Raw genomic sequence first — 10,221 nt, forward strand, 5'->3', positions numbered from 1 at the left:
TTATCAAGAGACCCCACTGAATCTCCCCTTCTCCCCCTGCCCCGTGTGTGTGTGTGTGTGTGTGTGTGTGTGTGTGTGTGTGTGTGTGTGTATGTGTGTGCGCGCGCGCCATGTGCTTGAGACCATGGATACATGTATGTGCATATGCATATGGAGGTCAGAAGTCAACTTCAGATGTCATGCCCCAGGTGCCATCTACTTTGATTTTTGAGACAGACTCTCTCGTTGGCTTAAAACTTGCAGATTGGACTAGGCTGGCTGGCCAACAAAACCATGGGAACTATCTTTGCTTCTCCAGCGCTGGGATTACATTCCACCATGCCCACCTTTCTAACATGGGCTCTAAGGGTTGGATTCTGGTTTTTGTGCTTATGCAGCAAGAACTTTACCATCAGAGTCATCACCCCAACCCCTGAATTAAGTGCACTTGCCAGGATTTTGTCAATTCCCACAATGGAAGTAATGCAATTTCACAATGTCTATATGGATTATTCCAGTGTGAACGAGCCTTGGCATGTCTAGGGCCTTAGCTATGTTTTGTTACTTTAATAAGTTAGAGAGATGTGTAGGTGACTGTCTGTGGTTATAATTTCATGGTTGACAATTTCTATTACTTTTATGAAAAGGCAAAAGAAAAGAAAAGAAAAGAAGTAATGAATTCAAGAGTACTGACTGTCTTAGTGGATCCATTCTCTTAGAACAGCGATTTTGAGGAGTTTAGGTCTTTTGCTTTTTTGCCTTTTTGCCATGTGATATCACTATATTTTCCTTCTGTGAAGGACACAGCAACAAGTTGACATTTTGGAATAAGACAGAGACCAGGCCCACATTAGACTCTAAGCCTGCTGGCACCTTGACCTTGGATCCCTAACCTCAAGAACTGTAAAAAATAAATAGTCATTATTTATAAATAACTCAGCATGAATCCTTGTTATAGTTGCACAAATGGATCAAGACTATCTTTCACTGTGTTGTCCTAGATTGAGACGACACAGGAATGACACCATCCCTGAAATTGTTTGATTGCTAGCTATTTGATCTTAATTTAGGGCCACTTGAGTTGCTTTCCCTTAGTTTCCTCATCTGAAAAAAAGTATGTGAGTATGTGTCTATGTGTCTGTGACTGTTGTGTCTGTATGTGTTTGCTTTGTTTGGGGGGGGTTGTATGTTTGTTTTCTAAAGAGATAAAAAGGGCATCCAGTTGGTGGGTTAGGAGGTGGGGGGATCTGGGAGGAGTTAGGGAAGGGGAAAATATGACCAGAATATATTTTGTGAATGTTTTCAAAAAATTAGAAAGTACTACTGACATAAAAAAAACATGGTATAATAAATGTTGCCTCCTCCATGGGGAATATATTACTTGGCACACGGGAAGTAGCAATAAAGTTACCTGTTATTTTAACACCATTCACAATAAGTAATTGCTAAGTAGTCAATATGGACCATTTCAATATAATCTACTGTGGTAGTTAATTTCAATTACCAACCTTACTGGATTCAGAATCACCTAAGAGACTTGCCTCTGAGCTTGTCTGTGAGAGTGTTTCCAGAGGGGCTTACCTAAGGAGGAAAAGACCCACCCCAAGTATGAATGCTACAAACCCATACTATACTAGTATTCATTTCTCTGTGTCTCTGTCTCTCTGTCTCTCTGTCTCTCTCTCCCCTCTCCTTCCTAACTGTAGCTAAACAAAAATCAGCTGCTTTACATTCTTCCTGCTATGACTTCCCCACCTCAATGGACAATGCCCTCAAACTATGAGCCACAACAGTTTGGGTTTTCTAAGAACCTTGTATCATACAAGTTAGCCAATATTCAAACCTATAGCAGATCCACTGCTCTGAATTACTGCACCAAGGCCTCAGAGATGATAGAAGATAAAAGCTGCTGCCCTCAAAAGATTTGCAAGTCTATACTGGTGAGATCAAATATCTACAATTTACTAGGTGTTCCAGTGCAGATTTGGCGTCATGGGGGGTTTCTATCACAAAATGGCAACTGATTCATTTGTATTTGCAAATAAGCTTTATATGCTTAAAAAAAACCCTCTGGTTTGCTTCTACAGTAGCTGAGGAGGTGTGCGAGTGTGTGCTCATGCATGTGAATGAATGTGCATACAGATTTGCTCTCTAGCCTAGTATAAAGCAAATATTTTCCCTTTCTTATTCACTCTTTCAGCAAGTAATGAGAACATATTACGCATACCATGGATTAAGCCTTGTTTATTCTAGTCACAATTGTCATTACACAAGCTCAGAGTCCTTCAGGCAGTAACTAGCCTTTATGAAAGTGAATTGTATCTATGTAAAAAAAAAATCTCATTCTTCAATTAGAGAAAATATCCGTTCAGTTCATTTTAAATGCCTGGCTTCATTTTACAAACATATTGAGAGACTGCTGGAGAAAGTTTAAGTATGCATCAGTGAATTAAGCATTGGTTTTCTATATTTCTCCCAGCTTTCAAAACCATCCTTCCATTTAATCCATTTATTGCAGGAGGTAATGTTCCTATGCGCATAAGTGTATGAAAATAAACTTCCAAGGTGCTTGGCTCTTAGAAAAGGCTTTCCATATTGTTCACAGGATAAGTAGAGTTTGACACCTGTCTGGGTGTTTCAGTATTACTTCACCTATGCTCATGTTATTATTAGAGTATTAAGAGCTACCAGAAGAAAATAGAATCAGCATGCAATTGGATCCCCCCACATTCAAATTCTGCCATTAGAATCTGTTTGTGAACCAAGAAATGAATGTTGGCTTTAACTCCAGGGCTTTCCCCTGAGCTCCCTGAAAAATGCTGGAAGATGTGTTAAGGGAAAATAGTTCAGAAAAACTTTGAAATAGAAACAAATGACATTTCAGCCCGTTAGTCAGGGAAGAGTTGGCTATTTTTGCAGGCAAATCTGTTTTTCCCTTGAAATCACTTTGGAGATAATATTATTTTTTCCTTGCCTCTTAAAAAATAAATCTCACTTGTCATTAAAAAGAGAATGAAAAACATCCCAAGTCTAAGCCCTGAAAAGCCTCAGTGCTCACACAGTGTGGTTACCTTTCCTGCTGGCCTTCAGTTAGCCTTCAACCATCATGGTGTTGAAAATTCTCTTTGTGGGTATCTCTTCTTGAATTTTCTCTCACCAAACAATGGTTGACACCATTTTTAAATCACCCATACTTGTTATTTGAATAAAAAGTGAGACAATGACCATGATATTTTAAAAAATTATCCTAGTAACATAACTAATTCAAGAAACAAATATCCCCACACCATTCTGCATTTTCATGTTCTGACGTTTTCAGCATCTTCTGCACTCAAACACAGGAAACTCTGGACCTTAACATAATGAACAGGAGGTGGAATAAGGTGGCCGAAGAAAAGGAAGTGTGTCGATTGGCTCCCTGTTGTTTGTTTTCTATCTAGGGTCAAAAACCATCTTTGTAGGAGTCCATCTATTGAGGAACTGAATGCTTTCCATTATCCCTGACTCCTAAAAATATCAAAATGTACCTAAAACACTAAATGAAAAAGAAAAAAGAATTCTAACTTATATAGTTAAGCTACTTTACCTTTGTTTTAGACAGTTTGTACACCTAGAACGCCTGTGATTCCAGCACTTGGGAGGTAGAAGCAAGAGGATCAAGAAGTAAAGGTTACCCTTGGCTACATAGTAACTTTGAGACCAACCTAGACTACATGAGAACCTGTATCCAAAGGCTGGACAGCCAAGCAACTACCAAAAAAAGTACAGGCTATTTATCAAATTTCTACATCAGGGGAGAAAACAGATTAAATTTACTAAGAATTTCATTACTTGTAGTACCTGGGTCTTACATTTTAACTATTTTTTAAAGGTTCATCGTTAATAGTAAGAAACATAGGCCTCTAGTTGTATTTACTAGTAAATGATATTTCATAACCTTTCATTATGAAAACTTCATGATTTTCTATATTAAAAATTTGAATCAAAGATGTGCAGAATGTCGTGTTTGGTGCTGTACAGAAACCTTGATGTGCATTTAAAAAATGGAGCTTCTTATACCCTAGAGATTCTGAATCGGAAATCTATCTGGGAATGTGCATTTTATCAAACATCCCTAGGTCATTCTGGCATTAGTGGGTTTAGAGACCATTTCTGAAGAAATGAGTCTATAGGTTGATGTGAGATGTTTAATGGTGTGATCCAGCCACTGTCTAGTTCCCCTCTAATCACATTGTTGCTACTAAGTTTGCTTCAACTGAGCTCCTCAGAGGAATGACTGCTGTCTTATTATCTTCAAATACATTCAGAATTAACCTCAGTTATGACCATTACTACTACTACTACCACTCCTCCTACTTCTTTTTCTCCTCTTCCTCCTCCTCCTCCTCCTTCTTCTTCTTTTCTTCAACTCTGATTTTTTCAGGAAAGTGTACTTTCAATTAATGACTATGCAAGGGCGTTTGATGATGCTCTATTCAACACACTATACATCTGACAAGAACATTCTGGTTAAGATAGTATATGTGGGGCTGCCAATTGATTCAGCTCTGAAAAGGAAATGAAACTGCAGGCACATATCTGCCATCTCAGAACTTTGGAGGAAAACACAGAAGGATCCTTAGGGCTCACTAGCCACCCAGTCTAACCAGTTGATGAGTTCCAGGTTCAATGGGATACACTGGCTCAAAAAAATCAGGTTAAGAAACTATCAAAGAAGACAACAGATGTCAACCTCTGATCTCTCTGTATATACACACAGGTGCACCCCTCCACACAAACAAGCACACACATAGACAAACATATACAGAATAATAGAATTCAAAGGTTTCTAAACCTACCACAATTGTATATCATTGTAATGATTAAATCATTTGAATAAATAGTAATAGATATTATCTATACATCATTAAGAGTTTCTGAAGGGACAAAGGGAAAGACTAGATGTAGATGAATATCTAGCAATTTTGGCAATCATTGTGTGTTAAAGTCTGTTTTGATGGACATCACTACCCATCGCTTCTGTATATCTTTCAAAATAAGTTTAGATACATATGTATAGGTAAGATTTAAGAAGCCTTTTAGTGAATTCTAGACTGCTTTTCTTAACTGAAAGTGATGGTCCACAGCAGGCAGATGGGTTGGCTCAATGTGTTCATGGGTGCCCAACTACAGTCAGAAGCAGGTCTGGGACCAATTGCATGCCATTTGGATGAAAGTATGCTTGGTGAGAGTTAACAGAACCACGCATTTGGGTTCTCTTGCTTTTGTGGCTTCTAAAACAGCCATTCACAAGGGTATAAAGAACATTTTCTTCTGTAAACGTTCTCATTTTTTTCATGAACTATTAGCCCTGAAGGGGAAAGAACCACAGTTAATAAGTGGCTGAACTGAAAATTCAAATTTACATATGCTCATGTTCACATATGGTAATTATTCTATGGCTTTTTCCTAACTTCCTGCAGTCTGCATTCCAGATTACAGCAAGAGCAACCCCTTATAGAAACAACCAATTATTTTATGAAGGGTTTTTCAGTTCAAGGCATGTTTATGTACTTTATCTCATCAATAAGAAAATATACAGTTACTCATTGGGGCACTTAGTACTATTTAGTTCTACTTTAGATTGAGTCATAGCCCATGAGAGTTGCAACGGTAAAGTCCTCAGCTTGGAAAGTATTTTACTGTGGAAACCACAGGAAGGCTTGAAATAGACTGGAATAGTTTGTGGTTATAGGTATAAGAGAAAATGTACCAGATAAAAACAAGTTGAGCCAGTGTTTGGATGATTCCTTGATCAAAGTAGGCAAATGCCATAGAGACTACCAAGGACCTCATTCCTCTCCACTCACTAAGAAGCACCATCAATCTTGTAGCTGTCACACTCAGAAAGAATTCTAACTCCCAATCCTTCACAGTGGATCACACAGGGAATTCAAGGAAAAGAAACACTGAGGCCCTATGATCAAATTCAATAAGAATTTCAGGGTGTAATGCTGGGCATCTGTTGTTTTCAAAGTCCCCAGGTTACCTAGGTGTGGTGGTTCATGCTTTTAATCCCAGCACTTGGGAGGCAAAGGCAGGTGGATCTCTGAGTTTGAGGCTAGCCTGGTCTACAGAGTAGGTTCCAGGACAGCCACAGCCACACAGAGAAACCCTGACCTCTCCCCCCCACCCCCCCCCCGCAAAAGAGAAATTGTACCAAGATGGGCTTGCTCTGATGACATTTAGTATTAATACCCAATTTCACTAAACAGCCCACACCTGGCAGTGAGGTGTGGCTCCACCCTGTGTGACTTTGAACTTCTTCCATAGACTCCACAGTGATCATTCCTTCTTTGCCAAATCCTTTTCTCCCATTGGCTTCTTTGCTGAGTCCTCATTTATGCCCTGAAATCCAAATTTATGTCAGCTCCTTAAACAGTATTTGTCAGGGGCTAAATTGTGAAAAGCTGAGTCATTTGTAAGGTATCTCTTATGTTAGCTTATGAAAAGACCACTCGCTTCACTAACAAAAAAAAACCAATTAGAAATTGAAATTTGCTTTTATACATGGTTCTTACCTCCATTTATTTTGGAGTACTGGCATTCTGGTTTAATTTACACATTCAAATATCTAATAATTAGCTTTGATTTACACAACCCCTACATCCGGCAGTGGAACTTAGACAGCTTTATGACAGCTACTCAATTGCCTCCTTTGGGTGGTATGGAAGCTCCGTCTCTTTCACAGCAGCGTGCTCTACTCTTAGTTAATCAACAATACTGGTGGCAAATAATCTCAAGAAAATTGAGTAGAAATAACGTAAATTTTATGAAATGTCTTCTATGAGTCTAACACCATTCTTAATGCATCAATTCATTTAACCCTTAAGCCAATAAGCCAATAACCGCTGTCTCACTTTACAACTCAGAGCTTGTGGGGGTGGCCAACCAATGACTGACCTAACTTGAGGTCTGGATGTCGAGGAACCAGAAGCTAGATAGCTCAGAGACCTAGGGTAGAACCAAATATGACCAACCCTCCAAAAGTCAATGGAAATGATTCCTAATGATACTCTGCTATACACATAGATCAGTGCCTAGGCCAATCCTCACCGAGAGGCATCATCCAACAGTGGATGGGAGTATATGCAGAGACCCATAGCCAAACAGTAAGCAGAGCTTGGGGAATCCTGCTGAAGAGAGGGAGGAAGGATTATAGCAGCTAGAGAGGTTGAGGACACACAGGAGAACACAGCTCACAGAATCAACAGCAGGCCTTATACGGGCTCACAAAGACTGAAGGGACAATTACAGATCCTGCATGGGTCTGAGCTAGATTTTTTATATGTATGTTATGGTTGTGTGGCTTGGTCTTCTTGTGGGACTCCTAAGAGTGTTAGTCTAGGCTGTCTCTGACTGTTTTGCTTGCTCTTGGAACCCTGGGTTTCCCACCCAGCCTTGATTTGAGGGTTTGTGCCTAGTCTTACAGCATCTTGTTTTGCAGTATTCAGTTGACACCACTGGGAGGACTACCCTTTTCTGAAAGAAAATGGAGGAGCAGTGAATCTTTAGGAGAAAAGAGGTTGGGGGAGAGATTGGGAAGAGTGAAGGGAGGGGAGGCTGCAATCAGGATGTAATGTACGAGAGAAGAATTTTAAAAAAAATAACATAAGGCACAGAGCAGTTAAGTGATAAACTCAGGGTTAAATGCAAGCTACTCAATAAAGCTTGAAATGGAGCCCAGGCAGGTTGGTTCCAGATCTGTACTTTGAACCATAGAATATATCATACCCATCAGTAGGGATGGCCCTGTTCAGGTGAGATTTAGGAGATAATGTGAAACTATGGGCACTCCCATCACTTTTGATGGGAATGTAAACTGGTACAGCTTCAAACCTATTGTTTGGCAATATCTAGTAAATCTAAACATGCCTAGTAATTCCCAGGCATCTCCCCACCAGGAGTGGATACACATGTTGATGAAAAAAATGCGAACTTAAAAGTTTACGGTAGCACTACTCATCTCAACACCAAGCTTGATATTACCCAAATGTTCATCCACGGAAAAATGAATAAATCAGTCCTACTATGTTTATAACACTATGCAGCAGGGATGATAAATGATCTATAACTATGAAAAGCAAGATGGATGGAATTCAAACATTATGCTGACTGAAGGAGATAGAAAGTGGAGCATTTGCTATAGGAGGCTCTTGGTATTCAATGATAAGCAGACGCTTTCTCCACTGTTCCATTTAATCATCTGTCTGCCTGTCTATCATCTATTACCTGTCAGTTTGATCAGTATGAACTCACAAATCCTTATGTTTATCCAGTAGTTTATTATTCATTACTCATTATTCTGCTTCCTTATTTTGATGCTCAAATTGTGCCAGATTTTATCCACAGGAACCCTTTTAAAGTAGTTCCTGACAGATGCCCTTAATTTTTTTTAAAAACACATCCTTACTTTTCAAACTAACAAAACGCCCTTAGCTCATTCTTGCAGAAATGTTATTAGATTCCAGGATTGCAGAGCTACATGTATTTGTTTTTTTTCTCATTAGCCCCATTCCTAGAAATAGTTAAAAGATATATGTATCTTTTATATATATTGATATGTGTGTGCATACATATCCAGGTTGATATACACAAAAACATGCACCTAGGATCTAGAGACATATCTTCAAATAACAGAAACTTTACAGAAATGATTACTGTAGCAAAGTTTTCACTATTTCTGGTGTTCTCCCCAGTTTTCCATTTTCTAGTCAAACAGCAACTTGCTGTTTGACTTAACTGAAATGAAGGCCCACAGCAGGCAGATGGGTTGGCTCAATGTGTTCATGGGTGCCCAACTACAGTCAGAAGCAGGTCTGGGACCAATTGCATGCCATTTGGATGAAAGTATGCTTGGTGAGAGGTAACAACAACGCATTTGGGTTCTCTTGCTTTTGTGGCTTCTAAAACAGCCATTCACAAGGGTATAAAGAACAACAAAAGCTGAAAATGAAGTTGTTTCATAGAAGTTTTAAGGAGGAAATTTAGGCATCTCAGCCAGAAGTCTACTGCAGGGAAGCCACCCTTCCCAGGAAGGAGTTGACAGAAGGAGGAAGTACCTGCCTTCTCTAAGAAGTCTCAATACCAGGCACCAGAAGAATCAACTATTAACCAAGGCAGAGAAGAAAGGTTCAGAGGGACAAGGGACAGTGAGAGGCCATGAACTGTCTGTCATAAAGGCAATGCTTTGCCAGGGAAAGCTATTTTCATTTGTTTCAGAAGGGTGCCCACACAAACAGTTTGTTCCCCTTGATGATTTCAGCCGAGTTCTCTCAAGTGAATCATAGGGAATGGATTTTTGAATACAGATCAAAAATCATAATCAAATAACTACAGAATTCACCTGTTTCAAGAAAAATGTGGCTGCCCAGTTTTACTTGGCAGCATTGCCAGTCGAGACCATTATGTCAAAGTTATTACATTCCTTATCCTATGCATAGGATCGAAGTGCTATAATTAAATATGAAAGAACTTTGGAAAATACTTCTTTAAAATTTTAGCTGCTTAGATTCAGAGAAGAAATTAGATTAAAAAGGATCTGTATTGGTTGATTTAATTCATTCTGCTTCCTTATTTTGAAGCTCAAATTACCCCAGTCATACTCATATGTTGGTTGTGTGTACATAGGTGTGTGTGTGGGTAGGTGGGTGGGTGAGAGGTCAACATAAGGTGTCTTCTTCAATTGTGCTCCACCTTTTTAAAAAACAGGCTCTTTGCTAACAAAGAACCTGATGTTATTCATTCAGATAGGCTGGCTGGCCAATGGCCTCCGGGGGGTATCTGTCTCTCATCTCCCCTATATCACTACTGAGGTTATAGACATCACATATATCACATATATATCACACCTAGCTTTTACATGAGTGCTGGAGACCTGATCTCAGGTCCACATGTTTGCACAGCAGGTACTTTACTAACTGAGCCATCTCCCCAGCCTCTCTGTCTGTCTCTGTCTGTGTCTCTGTCTGTCCCTGTCTCTGCCTCTCTCTGTCTCTGTCTGTCCCTGTCTCTGCCTCTCTCTCTCTCTCTCTCTCTCTATCTCTCTCTCTCTCTCTCTCTCTCTCTCTCTCTCTCTCTCTCTCATGCTTAAGAAGCAAGTTCTCTCTTGTGCTGAGACAGAACCCAATACTTCATTTCACGCTGCTAAGCACATGCTCTGCTAGCGAGCTCCATAGACTACATATAGTTCGTACCCTTTTT

The sequence above is a fragment of the Arvicanthis niloticus genome, chromosome X (assembly GCF_011762505.2).
Source record: "Arvicanthis niloticus isolate mArvNil1 chromosome X, mArvNil1.pat.X, whole genome shotgun sequence".
NCBI lineage: Eukaryota > Metazoa > Chordata > Mammalia > Rodentia > Muridae > Arvicanthis > Arvicanthis niloticus.